Raw genomic sequence first — 14170 nt, 5'->3', positions numbered from 1 at the left:
AATTTTTTCCAGTTGGCCTTCAAGTCGTCAATCACCTGCAATGGAGGTGGGAGAGGAATGTGGGCGGGAGTTGGCACTGTGATGGTCATGATAGCTCCCTACAGCTTAGGACATGGGGCTAGAACCTCCACTTTTGTTGCCTGCTTAACGTCCACTTAACGCCCATTTTACCGCTGAAATGACGTATAACGCCCATATATCGGCCATTTTGGCACAAAACGAAACTGACGGGCATTTTTAGGAAACTTATCAGTGAGCGTTACTTTCCCCATGAGCTTAACGCCAGAAAAAATATTACTGCCCGCCCACTTTTTTTGGGCAGAATCATCAGAATGGGCAAAATCAACGGCCATAATATCGCCCAACGTTACTTTCCAAACGGAATTAACGCCGAGATTCAATAATACCACTTGCCCACTTTTTTTGTCGTAAAGAGCACATTTGGCAAAACTAATGCCCAGAAGATCGCCCAGCGTCACTTTCACCACCTCGCACACATATCACCCACAATATCACTCGCCCAAAAAAACGCCCACAAAAGTGGAACTGGCTGACATTTTTAAAATCGCAGGTCGCTTCATTCAAAAGGATGCCTCAACATCGGGGGAGTTTGCATTGACTCTGGAGTTCTTCTCAGGTGAAGTGACCATCTCAACAGACATATTTTCAGACTCTGCACTATTGGGGGTTTACTCCAGGTGTATTTCTGATCAATCGCTATTATATTTTCAATGCAATGGGGCCACCAAACAATAACTGTGCTTAAGCAGCGCTTCAGATGTCTGGAGGGGAGGGGAGCTACAATACAACCCTGAGCAAGTAGCTAAATTTGTGGTCATGTGCTCCGTGCTGCACAACCTGGCTATCAGGAGGGGCCAAGAATTGCCAGAAGACACTGATGCTCCACCTCAGGAGAGAGAGGAAGAGGGGCTGGACGCTGACCTAGGGTCAGACAAGCAAGCAAGCTACGACCCCCTCCAGACCACAGGAAAGGGCCCGTGGTAGCTACATAGCTGCAAGACTCTTACGTGAGGAACTGATATCTGAAAGAGCGTTGATGTGAGTGATAACGCTGACACACCGCTGTGTGTGTGCAGCTCAGACATCAATGGTGCCCATCATCTTGGTGCCAATTAAAGTTTACGTTGATTGAAGTTAAGTTGTATTTAACCCTTTCATGTTAAGGAATTATCAGTGTGTAATGGTGCAGCTATCTGAGACAATGCGCAACAAGGTTATGATCAATAACAAAAATTTTATACCAACATCGGTATCACAGGCAATAACACCCAACCCTCGCCCACACCCCACTTTTTCCACCATTGACATCAATCAAATGTTCAACATGTTCAGCCACACAGAATACAAAGGCAAAGCAGGAGGGTGATCCCCAGCCCCCATACATTACAACAAATTGCATACACCCAGATGGCGATATAACACAGCCATCACCTGAGGACATGCACCTCACTTTCCTTTCCACCCCCCCCCTTCTCCTCCCCACCTCTACCCCTTCCCCTCCTCATTCCATGGCGCCTGGCCGAGGAGCTCCTCAGGCGGTGCCTCATTGTGGGGGATGTGAAAGCAGATGTTGCAGGGGTACGGGAGCGGGGGGGTGCCGAGGGAGCAACATTCTCTGATGCAGAAGCAGGATCTTGGTCCTTGCTCTCATCTGTCGTTCGCAGTGGTGGTGCAGAACCTACGGGTGGAGTGCCCCGCTCGGGGACCACTGGGCAGCCTGTGCCAGCAGTGTTCCTGGCTATCGCATCCCGGGCCTCCGCCATCCACGGAATGTACTCGGTCATGGTGGCCAGCTGTCAGGATAGACCCCCCAATGCTTCGATGAGCTGGTCACCAATGTCTACAGTCCTCCTGGACAACTGTACCATCTCTCCATTCTCATGTGGTACTCGTGGAACAGACCTGCCACGTCCACGAGGCCTCCGCGGGGTCGGCATCGTCCTGGGGACAAATGGGGTGCCCTGTGGCAAGGTGCTTGGGGCCGGCACCTCCAGAGTGGATGCAGGAATGACCGGAGGACCACTAGATGACCTTGGGGCGGAATGGCTTCTGGAGCGTAGCAATGCAGGTTCCTTGAAGTCCGCGCTCTCATCCGTGGAGAACAGACCCAACGGATTGACAGGCGAGAATCGGACCTCCTCAGCATTAGATGTTGGATCGTCCAGAGAGTCGGGCCCCGCACCCCCACCTTCTGGCCTCTGTAGTCTTGCCTTGGGCCGCGCTGCTGGCTGAGCTGCAAAACACAAATGAGGTTATTAGAGGAGAAGGGGGTGCTAGGGTCACAAGGTGAGTCTAGCGCTACACACAGCATATGCACGACAAAAGCACCACCACTCTTAAAATCATCACAGGCATCACATTTCATGACCATCAAGGCATTTGCTTTCCAATGATTTTCATTAGACCATCATTATTTCTATGACAATTTTAGAAATCATCTATCATTTATGATTGTTCTGATATGAGTGGGTGTGGCATCTATTGACTTTACATCACACAATGGTGTAAGCTTTACTCACGTGGCATTACTTCAGGGTCTGCAGATGCGTCCGTGGCTCTCCGGGGGTGCTTCCCCACAAGTGCGAGCACCTGCTCCTCCATGTCAGTGATGTCGCTGGTGACTGGTGGCCCCCCATCTGTTCGCCTCTGCACGGAGTTCATCGTCAATAGCTTCTTCTGTAAAAGGTGACAGGATGACATGGCATGAGATCATCGCTTGATATTATTGTTAGGTACTGTCACAGAGACTGATACAATGCATAACCGACAGATGTAATCATGATTATTATGAAAATTATCATTCTTTACCTAAAGATGTACACCGTGACTGCAGGCTTTGAGTAAAACATTCCCGGTAAAAGTGAAAGACCTCACATCTGCTGATAGTCACTCATGACTGTTACAAATCAAATTATATAAATACATAAGTACATGTAAATCAATGAAATACTTACTCTTGCGGATCCCACAAGGTCGTTCCATTGTTCGAGGCATTGATTGCCCTCACGAACCTCGTTGGTCGCCGACGAGACCATTTCTGCTATCTCAGTCCATATCCTCTGATATGCCTTTGGGGTGGGCTTCCCACGCCCTCTCTGTGTCAAATCACCCCAGCATGACTCAACCTCCTGCAGGAGGGAGGCATTTGCCTTGTTCGAGAATCTCCTGGCTCTTTTGCGCCCTCCAATGTGCTCCTCTCCCACCTCACTGCTCTCTCCAGCGTCAGTCTCCACAGCATGCTGTGATGCCTCCTCCTCTCTCTCCATTCTAGGCCAAATTCGGGCAAATATGTGGCTGGTAACAGCTAATTTTTGTTTGCCTATTTGCTGTGAAGCTCTAAAGTCTCTCTCCTTCCTCCCAAAGCAGCCACACCACACCTAGACACACCTTCAGTCTCTCTATCTCCTCTTCTGCGAATGTCATGATGATCCTTGACCTCCTGAATCGCGGGAATCAAGCGTTGCTATGCCATTACTAAGGACGGCGACACTTTACGGCAGAAGGTCAAAAAAATTTAACACTACTGCCCATTTTATATCGCTCGCGGTAATGTCCATTTTCAAAAATGGAGACTAGGTGCTTTGAGAATGGGCGAGAAGCCGGCGATCTGAAAACGCATTTTTTAACAGCCACGCCGGAAATATCGACCATTTTTAGGTGATAACCACAAAAGTGGAGGTTCTAGCCCTTTGAGTTTGTCACATACATGTATACAGTTCAAATACCCAGAGGACCAGAACAAGTCTAATAGTAAAATATCATGGCCATCTAATTATAGAAATACTTTTTCAATCGAGACTCTAAAATAATTTATGCCACTTTAAGTTTACTTTACTAATGCCTCTAGATTATTTTACAAGCTTATGACTATTTATTGCCCTTCACGATCCACGCGCAATGTGTAGGAAGCACGCTCTGCACGTCGATTAACATCGATTTCGATCGGTTCGAAAAAATCTTACAGTTCCAATATTTCGGTCGTAGATGCGGTCGACGAAAGATCGGAAGTCTCCGCTTCTGACACCATGTATTTTATAATCTCTTGAACACTCTTAGTTCAACTTAACTCTATTTATTTGGGAGATCTCAGACAGCCATGTGGAGCTTAAGATGGCGTTCCTTCACAGACCCTCTCTCTCAATACAGCTCCCTGTACCTCCTAGCTAGAGAGCGCTATACATTATATCGAGACTGATTCTACACTCTCCAGCCCCTCATCCCCTGGCAATCCCCCTCAGAATCAGAATCTTAGAGGTGTTCAAAATTACGAGGAGTTTTGATAGAGTAAATAAGGAGATACTGTTTCCAGTGGCAGCAGGGTCAGTAACCAGAGGACACAGATTGAAGTTGATTGGCAAAAGGACCAGAGGGAGAGATGAGGAGAATTTATTGGGCCAGACTCTCTCACTTCACAGGTTGAAGACAGCCCTCCTGATTTGGAAAAGTGATTGGAACAAGTGCTGTATGATACGTCCTTACTATACAGTATAAATGCTTACTATACAGTATAAATGCACACGAGGCCCATGCTTGAGAGAAGGTCAGTCTGTGACCTGTCCTTTATTCCATAGCACTCAAGTGCTGGAAGTGGGTGGAGCTTCCCCTTTTATACCTTAAGGTCCAGGTTATTAGTGTCTCCCACAAGTTCACCACCTAGTGGTCATTGTTCTCACAGTGTACAACTTAGGTCAGCTTATACATGGGTTACAATGCTGGTTGAATACATGACATCACCTCCCCCCCCCAAAGTCTTATTGGGATCACAGGTTGAGTCTCTCTGGTGGTTTACGCGCCCTTGCAGAGCGCCTGAGTTGGGGCTCCGGTTGTTGGGCGCTGGCCTGAGTGTCTGCTGTTTGCGATGCCTCAGGCCTGTCCGGACTGCCCACAGTGACTGGGCTCTCTTCCCTTTGGTTCCTGTGTTCGGTCGCCTGTGGAGGAGTGAACTCTACATCGTGTTCTTCCTCTGCTTCTTCTATGGGGTTGCTCCACATGTTTGTTTTTGTTTGATCCACATGTTTGCAGCAAATTTGTCCATTGGTAAGTTTAACTACCAGAATCCTATTTCCCTCTTTGGCAATCACAATGTCTGTGAGCCATTTGGGCCCTGCAGCGTAGTTGAGGACAAAAACAGGGTCATTTACATCAATACATCGTGCCCTCGCATTCCTGTCATGGTAGTCATATTGTAACTGGCGCCTGCTCTCGACAATTTCTTTCATAGTAGGGTGTATAAGGTATAAGGGATAACCTGGTTTTGAGAGTCCTTTTCATTAGCAGCTCTGCGGGTGGAACCCCTGTGAGCGAGTGTGGTCGGGATCTGTAGGCCAACAGGAGGCATGATAAGCGGCTTTGTAGGGAACCCCCTTGGATTCTGAGCATCCCCTGTTTGATTATCTGCACTGCTTGTTCTGCCTGGCCGTTTGAGGCCGGCTTGAACGGTGCCGTTCTAACATGGTTAATTCCATTGCCTGCCACGAAGTCCTGGAATTCAGTGCTTGTGAAGCACGGGCCATTGTCGCTGACCAAGATGTCCGGTAGACCGTGGGCGGCGAACATTGCCCGTAGACTTTATACCGTGGCAGAGGATGTGCTTGAATTTAAAATGTCACATTCGATCCATTTGGAGTAGGCGTCTACCACAACTAAAAACATTTTCCCCATGAAAGGACCTGCGTAGTCCACATGGATGTGTGAGCAAGGCTTGGCGGGCCATGGCCAGGGGCTAAGGGGGGCTTCCCTGGGTGCATTGCCCAGCTGGGCACACGTGTTGCACCTGTGAACACAAAGTTCCAGATCTGCGTCTATCCCTGGCCACCAAACGTGTGACCTGGCAATTGCCTTCATCGTGACAATGCCTGGGTGCCCATTGTGGAGTTCTCTGATGCACACCTCTCTGCCCATCTGGGGCGTGACTACGCGGTTTCCCCACAGTAGGCAATCAGCCTGAATCGAGAGTTCATCCTTGCGCCTGTGAAATGGTTTAAATTCCTCAGGGCATGCCCTGTACGTGGCTGCCCAGTCCCCATTCAGGACACATTTCTTGACTAGAGACAATAGCAGATCTCTATTTGTCCAGACTTTAATCTGACGGGCTGTCACAGGTGAGCATTCACTTCCGAAAGCTTCAACAGCCATGACCATCTCAGCAGCATGCTCAGTTGCCCCCTCGATGGTGGCTAGTGGGAGCCTGCTGAGTGCATCGGCGCAGTTTTCGGTGCCCGGTCTGTGCCGAATTGTGTAGTCATAGGTGGCTAACGTGAATGCCCACCTCTGTATGCGGGCCGATGCGTTTGCATTTATGGCCTTGTTGTCGGCCAAAAGGGACGTTAGGGGTTTGTGATCTGTCTCCAGCTCAAATTTCCTGCCAAACAGGTACTGGTGCATTTTCTTTACCGCATATACACATGTGAGCGCCTCCTTTTCTACCATCTACCAGCCTGGGACAGACTCCTGGAGGCATAAGCTACCGGCTGTAACTGACCCTTGGCATTGACATGCTGCAACACACACCCGACACCATAGGACGATGCATCGCACGTTAACACAAACTTCTTACATGGGTCATATAGCATTAACAGATTGTTGGAACATAACAAATTGCGTGATCTATTAAAAGCCCTTTCCTGGCTGTCCCCCCAGACCCATTAGCGACCTTTGCGTAGGAGCACGTGTAGCGGCTCTTGCAGCGTGCTCAATTTGGGAAGAAAGTTACCAAAATAGTTCAGGAGCTCCAGGAATGAAGGCAGCTCCGTCGTGTTACGGGGTCTGGGTGCTCTCTGGATCGCTTCCGTCTTGGATGCAGTAGGGCTGATCCCGTCTGCTGCTACCCTCATCCCCAGGAATTCTACCTCTGGAGCTAGGAAGACGCACTTCGCCTTTTTCAGTCGCAGCCCTACCTGGTCCAGTCTGCGTAGCACCTCCTCCAGCTTGTGGAGGTGTTCTTCAGTATCGTAACCCGTAATGAGGATGTCGTCCTGAAAAACCACCGTCCCTGGAATCGACTTGAGGAGGCTTTTCATATTTCGTTGGAAGATCGCGGCAGCCGAGCGAATCCCGAACGGACATCTGTTGTACTCAAACAACCCCTTGTGTGTCGTGATGGTGGTCAGCTTCTTTGACTCACTCGCCAGCTCCTGGGTCATGTAAGCTGAGGTCAGGTCCAATTTTGAAAAAAGTTTGCCTCCGGATAGCGTCGCAAAGAGGTCCTCCGCTCTCGGTAGCGGGTACTGGTCTTGGTCTTGGAGTGATACCCGATTGATGGTGGCCTTGTAATCACCACATATCCTGACCAACCCATCCGCCTTGAGCACCGGCACAATCGGGCTCGCCCAGTCACTGAATTCGACTGGCGAGATGATGCCTTCCCTCAGCAGGAGGTCCAATTCGCCTTCTATCTTTTCCTGCATCACGTACGGCACAGCTCTGGCCTTGTGGTGTACTGGCCTGGCGTCCGGGTTTATGTGAATCACTACCTTGGTCCCCTTGAAAGTGCCGATGCCGGGTTGGAATAATGAGTCTAATTTGTCCAGGATCTGTGAGCATGATACTCGCTCCACAGAGAAAATTGCATTGACATCGCCCCATTTCCAGTTCATGACAGCAAGCCAACTCCTCCCCAGTAGTGCGGGACCGTCCCCTGGGACAATCCAGAGTGGCAACCTGTTCTCCGAATCTTTGTGGGTCACGACTACCGTGACGCTGCCTAGCACCGGAATGATCTGCTTTGTGTAAGTCCGTAGCTGTGCGACAATCGGCGATAATTTTGGCCTCCTGGCCTTGGACGCCCACAACTTTTCGAACTGTTTGATACCCATCAGGGACTGGCTGGCCCCCGTGTCTAGCTCCATTGATACTGAGATGCCATTGAGGAGCACTTTCATCATTATCGGTGGCGTCCTGGTGTATGAACTGTATACGTGCTCCACATGAACTCGCTGAACTTCAGTTTCCAGCGATTTCCCCCAGCGTTCATTTCTGCAATTTCTGCAGGTATTTTGCTCACCTCTGCAAACTCTGGCTGAGTGTGTGCCTCCACGCCTCCAGCATGAGCTGCTGTTTGAAACAAAAGGTCCTTTGCCAGTCGATCGTCCCTGACTGCCCCTGTTATTGCCCTTGAGTGCGCCATTAACAGGTGTTGATGGCCCCATTACTGGCCGCATTGTCCCTTGCAATGGTGTGAATCGCCGTTCAGCTTGCCATTGTCTCTGTCGAACTCCCCCTCTGGGTTCGATGACATGTTGGGGCATGCCCGATTGCCCCTGTCTGCCTAGAGAACTGTGTGCTGCTTTAACAATGTTGAATCTCTGTCCCAACCATTCCTTAACATAGTACCTCTCGTCTGTTCTGCTAATGGCCATGCTCGCGTGGTTTAAATCCCAGTTTCTTGTCGCCATTGATACAGTATAAATGCACACGAGGCCCATGCTCGAGACGGTCAATCTGTGACCTGTCCTTTATTTCATAGGACTCAAGTGATGGAAGTGGGTGGAGCGTCCCCTTTTATAACTGAAGGTCTCGGTTAGGAGTGTCTCCCACAAGTTCACCACCTAGTGGTCAGTGTTCTCACAGTGTACAACTTAGGTCAGATTATGCATGGGTTACAATGCTGGTTGAATACATGACACTGTACATTTAAATAACGATGTTGTTTAAGTCAGGAAAGTCTGCCAATAACCCGCCTCTTGGCCCGTCCCTCAGGCACCAGCAATCGCTGAAAAGCTGCAACAATTGTGTCACATTGAAGGGGCACACTATTTCTCAGTGAAGCTGGTTCCAAACCCCTTCAGAACTGCATCAGAATTTTAAAAACCAGTACCATGCTCGGTGTTGGACACGATGGACTCAATGGGGGTGAAATCTTTGCAAATTGGCAGATATGGGCATTGCTGGCAAGGCCAGCATTTATTACCCATCCCGAGTTACACTGAGAGGGTGAGGGTGTGCCGCTGCATTAAACTGCTACGGTCCATGCTTGATGCTCAGCCCCTTCAGAGGGTCATGAAGAGTTAAAGTTGGTGTGGGACTGGTTCATCTATAGGTCCAGACCGGGTAAGGACGGCAGGTTTCCTTCCCAGAAGGGACATCAGTGAACCAGTTGGGTTTTTAAGAGAATCAGACACTTCATAGTCACTTTTACTGATCATAGAATAACCAGAATATTTTCAAATTCCCAATCTACTATGCTGGGATTTAAACTCAAATTCTCTAGATTACACCACCGCGAGCCGCCCCATCGCTCCACAGCCTTTGATTACCTTTCCTAACCCACTCCTCTCACTGGCCATTCGAAAAGGTGTAGCAGCGCCCTGTACTTTTAGAAACTCCCACTCTCTCGTGTGGCGGCTGAAGAGGGGTTTGGCTCTGTGATGGGCAGATTGTACCCGGTCCGGGTACAGACTGGCACTGACGTGTAACCTTCTCTCATTCCGTGCCGTAGACTTGTGTCACTTTGTCTCACCCTCTACTGGAAGCCAGCCGGTGTAAGTGCAAGGGCATTTCAGCCATTCAGCATCGTGTCTGAGCTCGTACTCCGATACTGAGGGAGTCATTTCACATTTCCTTATCTTCCAGCTGCAAGTGTCCTGGCTCTGACTGATTTAGTTTAACAGGTCAATGGAACAGGCCCCAAGCGTGAAGCAGGGTGAAATGCTCCTGATTAACTGCTCCCAGGGACATTAGCCATTCATCACCCTGATACTTGGACAATCCCCACGCACTTCCTGCTCGCCTCGGGAAAAAGCAGCACAGCTCTCTTCTGTCCCAGAACAGATCTGAGGAAATTCAACCCATCCACAGATACAGCAACACTGATAGATGGATCAATCCTGCACTATCCTCCTCTCTGATTGGTGGGATCAATCCTGGACTATCCTCCTCTCTGATTAGTGGGATAAATCATGGACTATCCTCCTCTCTGATTGGTGGATCAATCCTGGACTATCCAACTCTCTGATTGGTGGATCAATCATGGCCTATCCTTCTCGCTGATTGGTGGGATCAATCCTGGACTATCCTTCTCGCTGATTGGTGGATCAACCCTGGACTATCCTCCTCTCTGATTGGTGGATCAACCCTGGACTATCATCCTCTCTGATTGGTGGGATCAATCTTGGACTAACCTCCTCTCTGATTGGTGGAATTAATCCTGGACTATCCTCCTCTCTGATTGGTGGATCAATCTTCAGTGAGGGTTGAAGATCCTGATTTCTGTCAAGTGCTTCATTGGGATTCTGTTTATAATGTGCATTAATCTTTTAATGAGTTCATTCGTTTAATTATTTCAGTATTAATCTGCAATGAAGGATGTTCCAGACCTGAGAGAGTTTTTAAGAGCCCTTGGTATATCACAAGAGTTGCATAAAATCAAATAATCATAACAAGAGAATAAGCCCACCCACAGCCCATGTACACTCTCCTCCATCACAGACTCTACCCACCCATTCAATCTCCTCTCCCAGCCCGTGTACAATTCAGTGGAGAAGGATTGCGTGGTCACTGATGTTGAAGGCTGCAGAGAAGTGGAGGAGACGAGCATGGATAATGAAGCACAGTTACAGTCACAGAGAATGTCACGCATGACTTTGGTTATCAGGACTGTGGGAGGGATGGAAATCTGATTGGTTGGATTGAAACCTGGAGTTATGGGAGAGGTGAACAGGGATCTGGAGCAGATCATCAGGTTCAAAGACCTTGGAGAGGAATAGATTGTTGGAAATGGGACTTTCGGTAGTGAGGGCAAGACCTGATTATGTCCTCCTCAATTTTCTTCACAAAACATTGTCTAAAGTGTTGATATTCTGTGTAAAGTCCTGTCCCCTCAGTACAGATTCACACGAGGCATGTAGTGAAGTCAAGGTCACTCTGGACCTGCACCTTTATTTCACAGCTCTGGAATGCTGCACTTGCCTGAGACCTGTCCTTATATACCTGTCTCTTGCAAGTGCACCCCTGGTGGTAAGGTATGCTGGTGGTTACAGGTCATATCTTATTACAGTGGTAAGGTATGCTGGTGGTTACAGGTCATATCTTATTACAGTCATGTATAGCATGTTAGGATACAGTTATATATAATAATGTAAAATACATGACACTCTGATCAATTCACAACCTAGGAGGGACACATTACTCTGTCGGGAGAGGCTCGGGTGTATTTCCTGATACTCTGTCCCAGTAATTTCAGCAGGAAGTTGAAGGGACCACCATACCCTTCCCCACCTTACAAAATAAAGGGATTGTGAAAGACACAAATTAATTAAGGACAGTCAGCATGGCTTTATTAAAGAACAGTCATGTCTGACTAACTTGATTGAAGGAGGTAAGAAGAAGGGCCGATGAGGGCAGTGCATTTGATGTTGTGTATATGGATTTTAGCAAAGCTTTTGATAAGGTCCCACATGGCAGACTGGTCATGAAAGTAAAAGCCCATGGGGTCCAAGGGAGAGTGGCAAATAGGATCCAAAATTGGCTCAGAGGCAGGAAGCAAAGGGTAATGATTGAGGGGAGGTCTTGTGACTGGAAGACTGTTTCCAGTAGGGTTCCACAGGGTTCAGTGCTGAATCCCTTGCTTTTTATAGTATATATTAATGATATAGGGCTAGATTTTCCATTATTTTTGCATGCATAACGCCCGCTTAACATCCATTTTAATACGGAAATGGGATGTAACGCACAGATATCGCTCATTTAGCCACAAAATGGAAACGGACGCCCATTTTTCAGACACTTATCGCCGAGCGTTACTTTCGCCATGGACGTAACACCGGGAAAAAATAATACCGCCCGTGCACTTTTTTGAGGCGGAATCATCAGAATGGGTGAAACCAACGCCCATAATATCATCCAGCATTACTTTCGGCATGTAATTAACACCAAGATTCAATAATACCGACCGCCCACTTTTTTTTGTCTTAAAGATCACATTTGCTGAAACTAGCGCCCAGTATATCGGCCAGCGTCACTTTCAGCACCTCGCACACATCGCGCCCACAATATCACTCGCCAAAAACACCGGTCTGAAAAAGTGGAACTGTTCTGAACTAATCACAGCGGTGTGGGCGCCAATTTGCAAATCGCAGGTCGCTTCATTGAAAAGGCTGCTTCAATTTCGGGGTAGTTTGGATTTACTCTGGAGTTCTTCTCAGGTGAAGTGACCATCTGAACAGACATCTTTTCATACTGTGGACAATTGAGTTTTACCGTAGGTTTCTTTTAGTGTGGAAATTTATTGCTTGTGAACAATCGGCATTATTCTTTTATTGGAATGGGGCCAGCCATTTCTCAGCCTGCATCGATTACAACGCAGATGCTGCAGAGTGCGAATGGCACAACGTCTAATCCACAGCATTATGTGCCCAATCTAAGATGTGCCAGACTGAGGAGGAGGCCCAGACTATACACACCCCACACTTACAGGGAGAAGCGGTCTTACCTCGACTTATCCAAGAACACTTGCCTTCGGAGACTGTGCTTCCACAAAGTGGTTATCAGTGAAATATGCCAGCTCATCAGGGCAGATCTGCAGCCTGCCAGCACCTTCAGGACATCACAGTCCATCGAGGTCAAGGTCTCAGCAGCGCGGTCGTTCTACGCGTCCGGTTCCTTTCAGGCCTCCGCAGTCGATATTTCCCCTCTGTCTCAGCATGCCACACATTGCTGCATTAGACAGGTCACGAGGCCCTGTACACGCGTAGGATGGACTTTATCAGCTTCCCTATCACCACGGATGTCATGTATGTAGACCATGTATACTAACTGTATAATCACATAAGGGTGTGCCATCAGAGGACACTGCGGTGAGGGACCTGAGGGTCACCTGCATAGGTGTGCAGGGCCCAGTATAAAAGGCTGCCTACCTGCTTGTGCCTCACTCTGGAGTTACAGTAAATGGGACTAAAGTCACAACAGCTCAAGTACAATACTAGACCTCGTGGAGTCATTCATAAGAGTATTAAAGAGATAACTAATATGTCCTTGCTATACAGTACAAATGCACACGAGGCCCATACTAGAGAGAAGGTCACTCTGTGACCAGTAACCTTTATTTGCCAGCACTGAAGTGGAGAAGATGGGTGGAGCTTCCCCTTTTATACCTGAAAGTCCAGGTTAGGAGTGTCTCCCACAAGTTCACCAGCTAGTGATCAGTGTTCTCACAGTATACAACTTAGGTCAGTTTATACATGGATTAGAATGACAGTAGAATACATGATATCACCTCCCCTCCAAAGTCTTATTGGGATCACAGGTTAAGTCTCTCTGGTGGTTTACGCTCCCTTGTAGAGCGCCTGAGTTGGGGCTCCGGTTGTTGGGCGCTGGCCTGAGTATCTGCTGTTTGAGGTGCCTCAGGACTGTCCGGACTGCCCACAGTGACTGGCCTCTCCCCCTCTTGGTTCCGGTGTTTGGTCACCTGTGGTGGAGTGAACTCTACATCGTGTTCTTCCTCTGCTTCTTCGATGGGGTTGCTGAACCTCCTTTCTGTTCGATCCACGTGTTTGCGGCAGATTTGTCCATTGGTAAGTTTAACTACCAGAATCCTATTCCCCTCTTTGGCAATCACAGTGCCTGCAAGCCATTTGGGCCCTGCAGCGTAGTTGAGAACAAAGACAGGGTCATTGACATCAATACATCGCGCCCTCGCATTCCCGTCATGGTAGTCACATTGTGACTGGCGCCTGCTCTCAACAATTTCTTTCATGGTGGGGTGTATAAGGGATAACCTGGTTTTGAGCGTCCTTTTCATTAGCAGCTCTGCGGGTGGAACCCCTGTGAGCGAGTGTGGTCGGGATCTATTGGCCAACAGGAGGCGTGATAAGCGGCATTGTAGGGAACCCCCTTGGATTCTGAGTATCCCCTGTTTGATTATCTGCACTGCTCATTCCGCCAGGCCGTTTGAGGCCGGCTTGAACGGTGCCGTTCTGACATAGTTGATACCATTTCCTGCCATGAAGTCCTGGAATTCAATGCTTGTAAAGCACGGGCCATTGTCGCTGACCAAGATGTCCGGTAGACCATGGGCGGCGAACATTGCCCGTAGACTTTCTACCGTGGCAGAGGATGTGCTTGAATTGAGAATGTCACACTCGATCTATTTGGAGTAGGCGTCTACCACAACCAAAAACATTTTCCCCATGAAAGGACCTGCGTAGTCCACATG

This window comes from Pristiophorus japonicus, chromosome 12 (genome assembly GCF_044704955.1).
Source record: "Pristiophorus japonicus isolate sPriJap1 chromosome 12, sPriJap1.hap1, whole genome shotgun sequence".
Lineage (NCBI taxonomy): Eukaryota > Metazoa > Chordata > Chondrichthyes > Pristiophoridae > Pristiophorus > Pristiophorus japonicus.
Note: the sequence above shows the minus strand (reverse complement) of the source record.